The sequence below is a fragment of the Castor canadensis genome, chromosome 16 (genome assembly GCF_047511655.1).
Source record: "Castor canadensis chromosome 16, mCasCan1.hap1v2, whole genome shotgun sequence".
Classification (NCBI taxonomy): domain Eukaryota; kingdom Metazoa; phylum Chordata; class Mammalia; order Rodentia; family Castoridae; genus Castor; species Castor canadensis.
In genome coordinates, this window is record NC_133401.1 from 24,665,795 (window position 1) to 24,683,403 (window position 17,609).

Sequence of the window (17,609 nt, forward strand, 5' to 3'; positions counted from 1 at the left end):
GTACTTAGGCTGCTCTGGGATCAACTTACAACCATGGATCTTTTTCTTTTCCTTTTTGGTGGGACTGGGGTTTGAACTCAGAATTTTGACCTTGGAAAGCAGGCACTCTAACACTTGAGCCACACTCCAGTGCATTTTGCTCTGGTTAGTTTAAAGATGGGGTCTTGAGGCTCTGATTGGTCTCAAACTTCAATCCTCCCAATCTCAGCTAGGATTTCAAGCAGAACTTCCAGTGCCTGGCCACAGGGTTGTTTTTGTTTTTGTTTCGATTTTTTTTTTTTTTTGTGGTTCTGGGGATCAAACCTAGGATTTTGTGCATGATAGACAAGCACTAAACCACTGAGCTACTTCCCCAGCCACAGGTCATGTTTAAAACATTTTTATTAGGGTATATTAGTTAAACAGTCATTGTGACATTTCCATATTTACTTACAATGTACCTTGGTTAGATTCACACCCTCCAAAATTCTTAAAACAATTCCAACAGGTTTCATTGTTCTATTGCCATACAAGTATATTGAGTATGACCACTGTATTTGAACTCCTTCAACCTCTCTACTCACCCTGCCCTCCCATTATTACCCACCCCTGAACAGGTCATTTCTTAACTCCAAGAAAAGTGGAAAAAAAATCTACCCAAAGATACAAATAGGGCTGAGATGTAGCTGAATGGTAGAGCACTTGCCAACATGCACAATGCCATGGGTTTGATCCCAGCACCAAAAAAAAAAAAAAAAACCCAAAGAACAAGATACAAATAAATAAACTATGTATTCAACACCTTTATTGGACCAATGATGGCATCTTGAAGAAAAGCAGGTCTTGGGCTCCAGGCTTGGCTCCAGCAGTAGGCAGGTCTTCATATCTATCTTGATAATGGGACTTTGACATTCCTTAGTGTCATTTTTTTTAAATGAGGTTGGAAAAAAAAGAATAAAGAAATTGAAGTGAAATTCACACAACCTAATTAACAATTTTAAAATGAGCAATTCAACCAGGTGCCAGTGGCTCTCACCTATAATCCTACCTACTTGGGAAGTAGAGATCAGGAGGATCTACGTTCTAAGCCAATCTGGGAAAACAGTTCACAAGACCCTCTCTCAAAAATACCTAATACAAAACAGGGCTGGTGGAATGGCTCAAGTGGTAGAGTGCCTGTCTAGCAAGTGTAAGGCCCTGAGTTCAAACCCTAGTACTACCAAAAAAAGAAAAGAAGTGAAGGAATTTTGCTAATCTTAAGAATAAGACCTAGGGGTGATGGAGTGGCTCAAGTGGTAGAGTGCCCACTTTGAAAGCATAAAGCCCTGAGTTCAAACCCCAGTTCCATCAAAAAAGAAGAAGACCTGAGAAAGAAGTGTGCATGAAAGATGCTTCAAATGGCAAAGAGGAAATGTTCTATGAGGAGCTAAGCACTGTCCATGAGGAACAGGGCCGCATACAGAGCCAATTCTAATGGCTGCACCACAGGAACAGCCTGCAGAACCCAAGCAGGACTCATCTCCAGAATGAGAGAAAGGGCCGGTGGAGTGGCTCGAGTGATAAGAACTCCTGCCTAGCAAGCGTGAGGCTCTGAGTTTAAACCCCAGTACCAGTGAAAGGAAAACACTTCTGGTACAGAATCAGAGGAAAGAACAGTGTGAGCCCTGAGGTCAGGACCATGTTGGAGTTTCCTTTCTTTAAACAGAATTTTCTCATAAATCACATGGCTTTGAGCCATTTGCAGCCCAAACACTTCATGACCATCAATGAATCTTGGTTACTGAAAATGCCAGAAACAGGAAACCATTTTGTATTTTATTTTTCAAATACCCTAACACAATAAAAATGGTCTAGTCCACTGGAGGTGTGGCTTAAGTGGTAGAGCGCCTGCCTGGCAAGCTCAAAGTCTGAGTTCAAACCCCAGGACCACCCCCACCAAAAAAAAAAAAAATCTGTTCCAAAAAAGTGAAAATAAATAAATAGGATTTATTTTCACCTTGTCAAAACATGATTTTTTTTTTTTTTTTGGTGGTACAGGGGTTGAACTCAAGGCGTCAGGCTTGCTAGGCAGGTGCTCTATCTCTTAAGCCATGCACCAGCCCTTTTTTCTGTTGGGTATTTTTGGGATAGGGTCTCACAAACTATTTGCCCTGAGTGGCTTGGAACCTTGATCCTCCTGATCTGTGCCTCATAAGTAGCAATGATTATAGGTGTGAGCTTAAAAACATGACTTTTATGTTACTTATTTCTTGACAGTAATGGGGCTTGAACTCGGGGCCTCACATTTACTAAGCAGGTGTACCAGATTTTCAATGGCACCTTTGTTTTAAGCTCAGGTAACATGCTGAGGACCATGAAGCTGTCAGTTACATGGGACTCCTGAACTCAAGGTCAGTGAGGGAACTGATTTGCAGGCTTGGATCTGGCAAAATTAATAAGTGGGTGATCCTGGCAGCACACTGCCTCACCTGTTAGTAACTATGGCATCAGTCGCACAGAGGATCTATAATGTTGGGAAAATACTTCAGACAGTTTCCTGTGGCTCTTCCAAGTCACAGCCTCCAGGAGGTGGAATGAAAAGACCGTGTGTGGATGTGGTACTGCCTGTAGCTGGGACAGTGGACCAACAGGCTTATTGAAAAGATAAACTGAGGTGCTTATCATGATTTTTTGAGATAGGGTTTTGCTATGTGGCCAAAGCTGGCCCTGAAACCACAATCCTCCTGCCTCAGTCTCTCAAGTGTGAGATCACAAGTGTGGGCCACCACTCCCAACTCAGAGGTATTTCTATAATCTAGTCAATTAACAAACTGTGCCTACCTTCAAATCAGAAGAGCTGGGTGTGGAGACCCACGCCTGTGATCCCAGCATTCAGAAGGCTGAGGGCAGGACGATTCTCAAGTCTGAGGCCAGCCTGAGCTACACAGCAAGACCCTGACTCAAAATAACATAAATAAATAATCATTAGCCTCTTTATCTTGGAATTTATTATTGAATTTTTTCCACTTAAGTGGCTATTTCCTTATTTGGGCTCTCTGGCTCCCCCGAAAGGACATAGGGGCAATAGCACTACAGTGGTTAAAACTAGAGCTGGTGAGAGCCAGGCCACATGGCAAAAAAACCAACTCTGCCACTTAGTACTGATACGTGGGGACACTGGCAAAGTCAACTAAACTTCTCACTTTCCTCATCTGTAAAATGGCAAGGCTATCGAGCAGATTAAGTAAATTAGGATAGGCAGATGCATTTAACAATCACAGACTGTAGACACCATTAAAGGAGGTGGAATACCCCTGCAAGCTGGAGGGCATGAACCTGGCCTTCATCACTGACCAATCCTGTAAGCAGCACCAGGAACTAATTAGGGATGTAAACCCTTAGGTCCCATTCCAGACCTATTGATGGGGAACCTTTCAGGGAGAGGTCTCCCCAACTTGTACCTTTACAAATCCCATCAAGACTGTGAGACCCACAGAGGTGCGCAGAGGTATTTTCTCCTTTTTACTTATTTTGGTGGTACTGGGACTTGAACTCGAGGCCTCACACTTGCTAGGCAGATGCTTTACCACTTGAACTACGCTGCCAGCCCCTTTTTTGTGAAGGGTATTTTCGAGGCAGGGTCTTGAGAACTATTTGCCTGGACTGGCTTCTATTTAGGCTGGCTTAAGGACAGAACACATGGTAACCGAGTACTCTTCCACTGAGCTACATCCCCAATTCCTGTTTCTCCATCTTCACTGTATGTGAATCACCTGAGTCTCTTGTTAAAACAAAATGCAGATTTGGACTAAGTAGGTCTGGAGTGAGCTAAGATTCTGCATTTTATTTCATTTTTTCACTTCATTGATCTGTAAACATCCAGTAGGTGACAGGAGCTCAGGACTGTGATCCGGTTTTGTTCTTTCATTACTGAGGATGATCTTGGAGCCCCGTATTTGTTCAGATAATCACTCTGCCACTTGAACCACACACCCACCCAGCCCTTTGGTTTACCTCTTGTTGAGATAGGGACTTGCTCATTTTATCTAGGCTGACCTCAAACTTCCATCCTCCTACCTTGGCCTCCGGAGTAGCTGGGATTACATACAGGCTGGGAACCACAATGGCTGACCTCTGTGATCCAATTTTCAAAGACACTGAGCATCTTAAAACCTCCTTCATGCTTGTTCAATTGATGGATTGAAACATCTTATTTCTTAAGCAGTAGATGTCTTACCAGGAAAAAGCTGCATCTAATCCAGATCTAAAATACAGAGCCATCGTGATTAGAGACCACCATTTGTTTTCTACTGAAAATAAGTTAATTCTTTATTGGGCCTTATGCACCTGAGGTTGTGAACATCAGGATTCTGCCCCATGTGGCTGTTGGACGCTCTGGGAAAGGTGCAGAGACTGAGAGGCAGGAGTCAGAGTTGGTTGCACCACACCATGGCTTTTCTCATTCCTGTGTGCTGAAAACGCCAATGGGGCTCCAACTCCACCGGGAGCAGTAAGGTACATCCATGTGCTCAATAAATATGAATGCTCCCACCTAAGACTTTTCTACCTTATGGCACAAAAGCAACACGTACTTCAGTAGAAATCCTACTTCTTATTTTTAACTTTGATCTGTTCCCAGGCTAAGGACATTGTCATTCAATTATCCTCTCATGGTGGTGGGCACTAGTGTCCATGGGGACAAGGGGGCCAATGCTCCCAGTCAGCCTGGTGATACCATTGTGACTACAGATAAAACAGGCTTTGTATTAGGTAATTTTGCCCATCTGTGAGCTAATGTTGGCGTTCTGAGCACGTTTAAGACAGATCAGGGTAAGTCAGGATGGGTGGCAGGTGTATTAAATGCTCTTCTGATTTAGGATATTTATCATGGGTTTACTAAGATGTAATTCCACCTGAACATGAGGAACATAGGTTTTGGATGAATGTATAGGGAGAAATACAGGGACTCTGGAGCATGGCCCAGATGGGATTAGATTGGTGGAAGGGGAAGATGGAGGCAGGATTAAGGGTGTGGCTTTGTGAAGGATCTACTTAAGTCCTGATTCAGCCCCTACCAGTTCCTGCTGCTGGAGCTAAGGAACACATCTGAGTCCAGGATGTCAGAGCACAAGGACATATCTGAGCCCAAGATATCAGAGCACACGGACACATCTGAGTCCAGGATGTCAGAACACACGGGCACATCTGAGTCCAGGATGTCAGAACACAAGGGCACATCTGAGTCCAGGATGTCAGAACACAAGGGCACATCTGAGTCCAGGATGTCAGAGCACCTGGACACATCTGAGCCCAACATATCAGAGCACACGGACATATCTGAGCCCAGGATGTCAGAGCACCTGGACACATCTGAGCCCAAGATATCAGAGCACACGGACACATCTGAGCCCAGGATGTCAGAGCACCTGGACACATCTGAGTCCAAGATGTCAGAGCACAAGAACACATCTGAGCCTAGGATGTCAGAGAACAGAAACACATCTGAGTCCAAGATGTCACACTCCCAGGCCCTTCCTGAAGGTAAGCAAGAAAGTTAGTACTGGAGCCCAGATGTGGGCAGGAGTCTGGCTCAGCTGACTCTGGGATTCAGGCAGAGATAGCATTGCTATTGCCAGGTATCTCAATCATATGGTAGATGGAGACAGTTTCAAACAGGGAAACTCTGTCTTTGAATTCCAGACCTCCCTCTTGTTATCTGTCATAATTTCTCCCACCCTTGCCCTTCCCTCTTGAGTAAGAAGGATTCTAAGAAAGGTGGAAAATGTTTTGCCTGCATCACTAAGTCCCAAAGTTCTTCTGTCCCCTTGGTTAACTTGTAGGTGGTACCTTGGAGCTCTGGTTGCCTTTGTGATTTGTCTTTGTTCAATTCTATTTCATTTTGGCAGCACTGGGGTTTGAATTCAGGGCCTTGCACTTGCTAGGCAGGTGCTCTACCACTTGAGCGACCCCACCAGTTCTCAATTTTATTTCTAATTGAATGTGGCTGGTGTAGAGAAATGTCATGGCTCCTTTAAGTAGCCAAGTTGTCTTCGTAGTCCTAAGAGCCCTCCTGTTCATTTTGTTGGTTTTCTAGTAGAATATCCTATTATCTGCAAAAAGATTGCGCTCTTCTGTACACCCTTAATGTTACTCTTAAAGTGTTTGTCAGTGTTGACAGCCAGTCTGCATTCTTGATAGTAATTGTTTCCTAGAAGGCTTTGGTAATAACTTTCACCAAGGTGCTCTTGGAGTGGCTCAAGTGGTAAAAAATGCCTGTCTAGCAAGGGTGAGGCCCTGCATTCAAACCCCAGTGCCACCAAAAAAAAAAAAAAAAGTTTAGAGCTAGCTGCTTTCTGTCTTAATTTTTTGAGCTATTTATTAGCAGCTGGTGAACATGGGATTTTTACTTTGTTGTTGTTTGCAGTACTTGGGTTTGTTTTTATTCTTTTTCTTCTTGTTTTTTTCTTTTTTCTGTTATGACCATTCACATACAAACCTTTAAGAGAATTGTTAGGTCCCAGCCAGGGGTGGTGGCACATGCCTGTAATCCCAGCAAAGCCAGCCTGGGCTATATACCAAGATCCTGTCTCAAAAACAAAAATTTAGGTCATTTGATAAGAGTTTAACTTCACACAGACTATCAATCTGAACCATTTCTCATTTCACCAGCAATCTGAGAATTCCAGTGGCCACACAACCTCACCAGTATTTAGCAGTATTTTGGTGGTACTGTTATTTGAACTCAGGGCTTCATACTTGTCAGGCAGGCCCTATTACTACTTGAGCCACTCTGCTAGCCCACCAGTACTTCATATTGTCAGTCTTTTCTCAGGAGGAGGGGCAGAGCCTTGCACATGCAAGTGCTCTAATACTAAACCTACATCCCCAGCCCAGTCTTCAAGTTCAGCCATTTCTCATGACTAGAGATCTTTTGTATGTGTTGACCAGAGATACTGAGAATCATGAATTTATTGGCCATCCCTGTGATTCTTGTGAAGTATCTCTTCAAATATTAACTAATATTCTTTATTTCAGTATGGGGGCTTGAAATCAGGGCCTACATCTTGAGCCACTCCACCAGCCCTTTTCTGAGATGGGTATTTTTGAGATAGGGTCTTTCAAACTATTTGCCTGGACTGGCTTCAAACTGCAATATTCCTGATCTCTGTCTCCTAAGTAGCTAGGGTTACAGCTATTTAATTTATTAGAGCCACTGGTACCTGGATCTAATAAATGTGATGCATGTATTCTGTACACTCATGAATCCATCTCTACATTAAAGGTAATGAATAAGCCAGGTGTGGGGGTACCCAGCCGTTATCACAGCACTAAGGGAGGCAGAGGCAGGAGGATTGAGTGTGGGAGGCCAGTCTGAGCTACATAGCAAAACCCTGTTTTTAAAAATTAAGTAATGCCGGGCAACGGTGGCTCACTCCTGTAATCATACTCAGGAGGCAGAATTCAGAAGGATCTTTGTTTGAAGCTAGCCCTGGGCAGGTAGTTCTCCAGACCCTCTCAAAAGAAAAAAAAAAATCACCAAAAAGGGCTGGCAGAATGGCTGAAGTGGTAAGAGTACCTGCCTAGCAAGCATGATAGAATCCTGGCCATCCATTTAGGAAGTCCTGGGTTCCATCCCTGGCACTGCTACCTAGATAGACAGATAGATAGATAGATAAACAAACAAAGAGCTTAAAGGACAAAGGTATGGTGCATATGGAGTTGTAACCATGAAGGAAGACTTGGGAAAGCCAGAAGAGCCATAGACACAATGCATCAGTGTCTGGGAGCCTTGGTTGCCTCATCAAGGAGCTTGACCTCTGAGAGGAAGGACAGGTTCCAGGCTTTGAGAATGCAGTTGATATCATCTCATCCCTTTCCATCTTTCTCTCCTCCCAAGGTAAACGCCAGAAGCTTCTGCAGAGGAAACGAACCATGTTCACTGAGAAACAACTAGAAACGTTGAACCATATGTTCAACAAGAACCCGTACCCAGACCCCAACCTGAAAAAAGAGATGGCCTCGAAGATGAACATCAACCCAACAGTCCTACAGGTTGGCAAGAAGCCCCACTCTCTAAGCTACTCCCTCCTAGACTCAGGGACCCCCCCCACCCAGAGACCACAGAGACCCAGGCTTTCACACCCTCACCCTGCCATCCCCTCTCCACACCACACCACAAGGACACGCAAACTTTTTCTGTAAGACCGGTTCTTAGCTCACGGGCCACACTAGAACAGATAGACAGTGGTCAGACTTGACCCATGGTCTTGGACCACTTTGCTGACCTCAGTCCTAGAGTATTTCCTGACTGGAATCCATTGTTCTTCATCTCTGTTACTTCCCAGGAACAGGCTGAGAGAGAGGGTCCTACAAATAGGATGTAAGTGGCAGAGGTAGGAGCTATTCCTACCTCCAAATAACCAACTAGTTGAACGAGATGGACACTCTTCTGAAACCATCCCTGTCACCAAACCTATTGTTCTTCTCCCTTTTCCTCCCAGGTATGGTTCAAGAACCACAGAGCCAAAGTCAAGAAGGCAAAATGTCATACCCAGCAAACCCAAAAAGCTCAGCCTATGCAGTTAGCTGAGGATGCAGCCAAGTCAAGTCCTTCCCAGACAGACGTGGACACGCCACCCAGGTCCCCGGACAGCCCCTGCCCTGTAGCCCACATTTATACCAACCATGAGATGCCCTCGTTCCAACTCAGCATATGCCCCACTGTTAAGCTCCCCACAAACCACCCAGGAAGCCACAAAATAGTCCACTTTGGCTGCTGCTCTGATTCAACCATATACTGCCTGCATCCTCTTTCGGAATCTCCAGATCACTCCTCAGGCCTTGGCTCCTCTTCTTTTGGGTCCTTTCCTGTACGGAGAGAGAGAAGCTAAGTACACAGTGTCATGCATGTTGTTGAGTTGTTTTGTTTTGTTTTGTTTTTGTTCTTGAGACAGGGTCTCGCTACGCAGCACAGGCTGATCTTGAAACTCTAGATCCTTCCTGGCTCAGCCAGGCGTGTACCACCATGCCTGGTTTTAACACATGTTACAGTGATTCCCCATAAAAGGGAATACTTTAATCAAGAAGGCACAAAGCAGAGATAAACACAGCAACAAGGGCTGGTGGAGTGGCTCGGGCAGTAAAGTACCTGCCTAGGACGTGTTAAGACCCTGAGTTCACACCCCAGTGCCACCAAAACAACAAAACAAAACAAAACACAGCAACCTGGGTGGATTTCAAAAAGACAGAGTGGAAGAAAAAGGGAAATTACTACTGTTGAGTTATTGTTAGTGAATAATAACCCAAAAGTGTAGCATTTTCTGGCATGCTAAGCAATTTTTATCTTAAGCATATATTAATTGTACAAAGGAGTTTAACTGTGGTATTTCAATACAGGCAAATAAAGTACTTTGATCAAGCCATGTTGAGCTACATCTCCAGCCTTTCTTCCTTTTTTTGGTGCTAGGGATTGAACCCAGCTCCTTTGCACATGCTAAGCATACTGTACCCCTGGCCAAACGTTCCCACTTCCTTTTTTTTTTTTTTTTGCAGTGCTGGGGCTTGAAGTCAGGTCCTACACCTTGAACCACTCCACCCCTTTTTGTGATGGGTGAAGTCAGGGCCTCACAATTACAAGGCAGGCACTCTACCACATGAACCACTCTGCCAGCTGGACCAATATAAATCACAGTCTTTAGATTCTCCCCAGAGTTGTAATTTTCCCTTTCTGTAACGTAATAAATGTGTATGCCTTTTCTTCTATGTGTTAACTCATTTTCCTTGCTATAATGGAATACCTGAGGAAGGATAACTTGCCTAGAGCAGGGTTTTGAGGCTGCAAGCCCAACCATTGTCAAAGTCACCCTCTTTGTCTATGTCACATCCGAGCACAAAGTAAAGGTGGGAGGTAGCAGTGGAAGACATGATTGCAACTCCAAAAGGGAAGCCAGAGGCTGGGGTCAGGTTCATACTTAAAATTCATGAAAACTCATGTCAGGAGACCACAGTGCCCTTCTGTGAGCAGGACACCCTCCTACTAGGCATTTTTGTCTTTTTTTTCAGTGCTGGGGATGAAACATGGAACTTGAACATTAGGCATGGGTATCACTCACATTCACCCTTTGCCCCAAAGGAAGTTTTTTGAGATGAGATCTCTATATTGCCCAGGATGGTCTCCAACTCCTGAGCTCAAGCAATACTTCCGCCTTGCCTGCAGAGTAGTCCCAGGACTACGGGTGCTTGGCACCGCACCCAGCCCCTTGAGCCACTCCGCCAGCCCTGTTTTTTGTGTTGGGTATTTTTGAGATAGGGTCTCATGGAACTATTTGCCCAGGGCTGGCTTTGAACCATGGTCCTCCTGATCTCTGCCTCCTGAGTAGCTAGGATTATAGGTGTGAGCCACCGGCTCACCACTTCTTAAAAGTTCCACCACCTCAAAGACCTGGCGGAGTGGCTCAAGACATAAAAGCACCTGCCTAGCAAACATGAGGCCCTAAGTTCAAACTTTGGTGCAGCCAAAGCAAACAAACAAACAAAACTTGTGAATTGTTGATTCGCCAGGTGCGGGTGGCCATGTAACCCCAGCTACTCAAAGATCAGGAGGATTGAGGTTTAAAGCCAGCATGGGCAAACAGTTTGCGAGACCCTATCTCAAAAAACCTCATCACAAAAAAGGGCTGGTGGAGTGGCACAAGGTGTAAGCCCTAAGTTCAAACCCTAGCACAGCAAAAATAGTCTCACCACCTACCTCCCAAAACCACCACCCTGAAGATCATGCCTCCAACACAGGAACTTGTGTCAAACACATAAGCCGCATCCAAACCAAATCTAAAATGCCCAAAGTAAAAATATATTTAAAAAAATTTTAGTTGGAGGTGTGGCACAAGCAGTAGAGGCCTGTCTAGCAAGCACAAAGCCCTGAGTTCAAACTCCACAGCCCTTTCTTGCAGTTGGGTGTGGTGGCCCATGCCTGTAATCCCAGCCCTCAAGTTCAAGGCCAGTATCAGCTACGTAGCAAGACCCTGTCTCAAAAAAAAAAAAAAAAAAAAACCAGCCAGTTACTAGTGGCTCACACATATAATCTTAGGGACTTGGGAGGCAGAGATAAGGAGGATCAAGGTTCAAAGTCAGCCCCAGGCAAGTAGTTCTACCCCATCTCAAAAAACCCAATACAAAACAGGGCTGGCAGAGTGACTCAAACCCCCTACCCAGTACTACCAAATATTTCACAGACTGCAGTGCAAAGAAAATGATCCAAAACTTGGAAATAAAAGATGCTTTTAGGGCCTGGCTTAATCCCAGCTACTCGAAAGGCAGAGATTGGGAGGATCACTGTTCAAGGTCAGCCTAGGCAAAAAGAGAACAGAGCAACTAGCTCTGGGAAAACAGTAGGTAAAATGGTTATTGTCATCCCTACACTGAATAAGAGGGGGCTGAGGCTCAGGGTATAGTGACATTTATCAACTCAAAAGAACTGGCAAACCAGGCACTAGTAGCTCATGCCTGCAATCCTAGCTATTCAGGAGGCAAAGATCAGGAGGATCATGGTTTAAGGCCAGCCCAGGCCAATATCTCAAGAGACCCTATCTCGAAAAATCCCATCACAAAACAGGGCTGGTATTATGGCTCAAGATTTAGGCCCTAAATTCAAACTGCAGTACTGAAAAAAAAAAAGAACTGGCAAGAGCCCAGCACAGGCCTGAAGTCCTGTGCTCGGGAAGCTGAGGCAGGAGGCTGGGCAAACATAGCAAGACCCGCCTCAAAGAAAAAGAAAAAACTGGCAAGTGGCTAATCTGACCTGAAACTTCACTTGCAAGTGGCCCCAAATCCCTTCTGTCCACTGACATCCATGGTTGCAGGGGACACCTACCTTTTGTGGACGCCCATTATGACCACCCCACTAGCATGGTTGGCTCTGTGGATCCAAGTGGCAAAGCCTTGGACTCTGCCAGGGAATAGGAGCCCCAGCCCCAGCTCTGCCCTCTTCTCTGCCGGGCACGCTCGCCTTGAGAGCTTCCTGGAGCTGCCCAGAAAGGCCCCATGCTTCTAGCATTTTAGCCTCTGTAGGGATGACACTCAAATCTTAACAGAGTCTATAGCAGGCACATTGTTTGGGGATTTTGGGGAGGTACTAGGGTTTGAACTCAGGGCCTCACTCTTGCTAGGCAGGCGCTCTAATACTTGAGCCAAGTCTCCAGACCTGGTTTTGTTTTTTGAGAAGGAAGCTTTTTTTCTTTTTCTGTTTTTTGAGACAGAATCTTGCATGTAGCCTAGTCTTCTATTTCTACCTCCCCAAGTGCTGGGATTACAGGCATGTACCACCAAGCCCAGCATTTTAGGTAAAAAGCTAGTGTAAATACAGATAGTCCCCAATTTATGATTTTTCAACTTTATGATAGTGGAAAAGCATACTTATGCACCTATTCTGCTTTGTTCTTTGAATATAGTACTCAACAATTTGAGCTATTCAACACTTTATTATAAAATTGTCTGTGTTAAACAGTTTGGCTCATTGTCTACTAACTGTTCTGAGCATGTTTAAGGTAGGTAAAAATTAAATCATGATTTTTTGTGGGGTAGATCAAAAATAAGAGCCGGCAATGGCTCAGGCCTGTAATCTTAGCTACTTGGGAGGGTGAGATCAGGAGGATTGAGGTTCAGGTTAAGCCCAGGCAAATAGTTATTGAAACCCTATTTCCAAAAATAACCAGAGCAAAATGAACTGGAGGTGCACCTGGTTTGCAAGCATGAAGCCCTGAGTTCAAACACCAGTCCCACCAAAAAAAATAAATAAATAATAAAAATCAAAAAATAATACACAGCGAGGTGTAGTGGTGCAGGTCTGTAATCCCAGCTGCTTGGGTGAAAGAGGCAGAAGGACAGGAAATTTGAGCCCAGCCTGGGCAATTCAAGGGAGATTCTATCTCAAAATAACTCAGTGGTAGACCACTTGCTTAGCATGTGCGAGGTACTGGGTTTCATCCTCAGCACTATAAAAAATAATAACTGCATGCCTGTGATCCTAGTTACTCAGGAGGCAGTGATCAGGAGGCTCGTGGTTCAAAGCCAGCCTGAGCAAATAGTTCGCGAGACCCTATCTCGAAAAACCCTTCCCAAAAATAAGGCTGGTGGAGTGACTCAAGGTGAAGGCCCTGAGTTCAAGCCCCAGTACAGAGAGAGAGAGAGAGAGAGAGAGAGAGAGAGAGAGACGGATTTCTCTGTGTTGCCCTGACGCGTATTGCTTCCCCACGCCTAGCCTCCCTGTGCACCCCAGGTCTCTTTGAGCCCCTCCCCCACCTCCAGTGGCCGCCTCAGGCGTCTCCCCATCACCTCCAGGTGGCCTCGGCCTCTTTTTCCTCTTCCTTTTCCTCTGCCCTCCCCATCCTGTCCTCCTCTTCATTTTTTCCTTTCTGGGTACTCTTGTCCTTTCTTCATCCAAGCCGAAGTTTTCCAAGGATGTGACACTTTGTGCTCAAAAACCTGAAAAGTACCAGGCAAGCTGCTACAAATTGGCCACCCTACCCAGAAGAGGTAAGAAATTCATCTTCCAGGTGAGCTGCCTGGTCTCCATCCCCGACTCCCCCCCGACAGTGCCAGACCCCTTTACCTGCAAGTCTACAAGGAAGGCCCCTTGTCGCCATGGCCCAGCGCCTGCAGCACGCCTGGTCCCCTTCTCCTTGCCTTGAGGACGCGGAGTTCCTCTCACAGCTGGCTGCCTGCTAAACCCGCGCATGCGCGCTGCAGCAGTCAGGCTCACACCCGGGATGACACCTCCCCACCGCTGCGTCATCACACCCCTGACGTCACCATACCTTGCACCCATCTGGACCAACGCCTGCCATTCCCGGAACTGGTCCAAAGCCACCACCTAGACGCATTTCCTAGCCAAGTCCCGTGCGCCTTCCTCCGCAGTACCAACCTATGTGCAAGGCCCTGGGTTCCAACCCCAGTGCCATTAAAAAATTAATTTTATTTTTTATTTTATCTGCGCATGTGGTGTATGATTGGAATCCCAGCACTTGGAAGGCTGAGGCAGGAGAGGTCAAGTTCAACGCCATCCTGAGTTATATAGCAAGACCCTGGTCTGACGCGCACACATAAACCTTTTCTTGACATCTGGATTTAGAAGGTTAGAACTTGTTTAATCAGACCATTGCATGAGTTTTAATGCTTTGGTTCCACCTATTTGTTCCTTGAAATTTGATTGTCTTTGAATTCCAGCACTGTGCATAGGTACCTTTCCACTAGGAGGCCCCAGGTGGAAGATTTGCATTCTGAGCTCTGAGCTCCAGCCCTGTCCATATGGTGGGTGGCTGTTTCCACTTTCACTAGGAATCCACATAACCTCTCAGATCTTGGAGCCCTATAGCCCTGAATCCAACCCAGGGATTCCAGCACCCACCAAGAACACAGACCCTCCTGAGTCAATGTGATCAGAACAATGCAGAAAAAGGTTTCTGTTCATGATCTGTCTTGGTTTGACTCCCCCCACCATCCACCCCACATCTATTCACAGATGCCATGCTCTATGCTGTCCAATAGGGGACACAAGGAAGTTTGAGGGCTCTTCACTCTATCTACTCTTTAGTACCCTGCCCTCCTGAATCTCTTGCTCAAAGTCATGTGATTGAACTAAAAGAAATGTGGTGGGGGAAAAAAAAAAAAAGCCTGGCACTGGTGGCTCTCACCTGTAATCCTAGCTACTCAGAAGGCAGAGAACAGGAGGATCGAGGTTTGAAGCCATCCCAGGCAAATAGTTTGTGAGTTATCTCAAAAAAATCCCATCACAAAGAAGGGCTGATGGAATGGCTCAAGTTGTAGGCCCTGCGTTCAAACCCTAGTACCACAAAAAAAAAAAAAAAGAAAGAAAGAAAGAAATGTGGTAGGCTGGTGGAGTGACTCTAGTAGTAAGATCACCTGCCTACCAAGCTTAAGGCCCTGAGTACAACTCCACCAAACATGAGACCCTGAGTTCAAACCCTGTACCGCCAAGAATAAAAATCATAGTAATAATAAAGAAATGTGGTGAGGGAGGTATGGTGGTGGATGCCTATAATAATGGCGATACTGGATTTTTGATCCCAGGTCCGTGTCCTGGCATAGTTGGTGATTGAAGGCTCTGGAGTAAAGCAAGCACAAAGTTTATTAAAACGATAGCAAAGCTCCCTGACAGGTGGGACTTAGTGAAAAGAGCTAAACCAAACAATGGCTGAAGTCTAGGCTTAGGTCCCAGTATTCTTGAAACTAAATTTGTGATTGGTTGGTGCTGAGTCAGCTTCTCATTAAATCTGACCACCTGTCCATCCTCTCCTTACCAAACTGGACATTCCAGGAGGGACTTGTTAGTCCATCCTATCCTTGGGGCCTGTCATACACATTTTATGATTACCTCTTGTTATCCTGACGACACCCACCATTTGCGTTTATAACTCCCTTTTGCTATCTTTTTTTTTTTCCCACCCCAGCCCTTTTGCTATCTTGGGGAAGTTTGCTGTCTTACTTTTCTTGAGGAGCCTGTGCTTTTTCATTACCTTAGATGTTTGTTTTTAAGGGTGCTTCTCTGTCTCCCTTATTTAGGAGAAAGATTTTTGTACCTTATTATCTGGGTGAGAAGCCCGTTCCACACATCCTTTAGATGTGTGGTCTTAAGGATGCCTTTCTGTATCTCTGAGCTATGACAAAGTTACTTCTGCCATTTGCTCCCCTCACTCACTTGGGAAACTGAGATGGGGAGTATCAAGGTTCATCAAAATAATCAGAGCAAAATGGACTGGAGTTGAGGCTCAAGTAGTAGAATGTAAGCGTGAAGCCTGAGTTCAAGTCCCAGTACCACCAAAAAATAAATAAAATAAAGAAAAGGTCACATGGTGGATTATTTTTTGTACAGGGTTTGGAATGAGTATGTTTGACATCTGGAAGTCACAGTCCCAAAAGATCCTATCTAAGTTTTTTCTTTTTTCTTTCGGTGGTATGGAGGTTTAAACTGAGGGCCTCACTCTCACTAGGCAGGTGCTCTACCACTTGAGCCACTCCTCCAATTCAGCAGGTCCTGTCTGTGCCTGGCTTGTTTCACTTAATGTAGCATCCTCCTCTAGGTTCATACATGTTGTCACCAGTGACAGGATTTTCTTTGTTTTCAAGGCTGAATAGAATTCCCTGTGTATATATGTGTTACATTTTCATTATTCATTTGTCCACAGATGGACAAACCTTTTGACTTTTGTGAATAATGCTCCAATGAATGTAGGTGTACAGATTTCTCTTTGATGTACCAATGTCATTTTCTTCGGATATATACCTACTGGAAGTGCTGGATCATTTGGTAGTTCCATTTTTTTTTTTATGGGACTGGAGTTTGAACTCAGGGCCTCATGTCTGCAAAGCAGGCACTCTACCACTTGAGACACTCCATCAGCCCTGTTTTGTGCTGGGTATTTTCAAGATAGGGTCTTTTGAACTATTTCCCCAGGGCTGGCTTTGAACCTCAATCCTCCTGATCTCTCCTTATTACAGGTATGAGCTATGAGCTACCAGTATCCAGCCCAATAGTTTCCTTTTTGAGTTTAGGCTTATTTCACCCCAGGTGATGATCTCCAATTTCATCCACTGTCCTGCAAATGACCTAATTTTGTTCCTCTTAATGGCTGAATAATCCTCCAATGTGTATATGTACCACATACTCATTATCCATTCAACATTTGCAAATCTCATTTTTTTTTTTTTTGCATAATGAGGCTTGAACTCAGGGCCTTCACCTTGAGCCACTCCACCAGCTCTTTTTTGTGATAAGTTTTTTTTCGAGATAGAGTCTCACGGAAGTATTTGCCCAGGCTGGCTTCACCCTTGATCTTCCTGATCTCTACCTCCTGAGTAGCGAGGATTACAGGCGTGAGCCACTGGCTTCTGGCTTGCAAAAATTCTACATGTGCCTTTTCACCTCTATAAATCTATGTGTGTGCTGGGGGTGTGGCTCAAGCAGTAGAGCGCCTGACTAGCAAACTAAGGCCCTCAGTTCAAACCCCAGTACCACCAAAGAAAAAAAGTACTTTGATCATATAAAGCTATGCATATCTCAAAGAGCTCATCTATCTGGTCGCCTCTCATTGTTGTATGGCATTCCAACTTGTGTGTGTCACATTTTCTTTTAAAAATCTCAGGCTGAAGTTATGGAAACAGCCAAGATGCCCCACCACTGATGAATGGATTAAGAAAATGTGGTATCTATCCACAATGGAATTTTATGCAGCCATGAAGAAGAATGAAATGTTATCATTCACTGGTAAATGGATGGAATTGGAGAACATCATTCTGAGTGAGGTTAGCCTGGTCCAAAAGATCAAAAATCATATGTTCTCCCTCATATGTGGACATTAGATCAAGGGCAAACACAGCAAGGGGATTGGACTTTGAGCACATGATAAAAACGGGAGCACACAAGACAACAGGGGTGAGGATAGGTAAGACACCTAAAAAATTAGCTAACATTTGCTGTCCTTATCGCAGAGAAACTAAAGCAGATACCTTAAAAACAACTGAGGCCAATAGGAAAAGGGGACCAGGAACTAGAGAAAAGGTTAGATCAAAAAGAATTAACCTAGAAGGTAACACACATGCACAGGAAATTAATGTGAGTCAACTCCCTGTATAGCTAT

At 44.8% G+C, this 17,609-nt stretch overlaps 1 long non-coding RNA gene across 2 annotated transcripts; it reads right to left on the minus strand.

The window, feature by feature from the left end:
• Positions 1-769: 769 nt before the first annotated feature.
• LOC141418093 (uncharacterized) lies at positions 770-13,691 on the minus strand. Of its 2 annotated transcripts, XR_012442731.1 has the most exons (6): positions 13,565-13,691; positions 13,288-13,437; positions 8,244-8,826; positions 4,306-7,872; positions 2,800-4,222; positions 770-893 (listed from the first exon to the last, which is right to left on the minus strand). It is a non-coding gene; the product is annotated as an uncharacterized lncRNA (long non-coding RNA). The 2 variants fall into 2 exon arrangements; XR_012442730.1 differs by having other exon boundaries at positions 2,800-7,872.
• Positions 13,692-17,609: the final 3,918 nt, after the last annotated feature.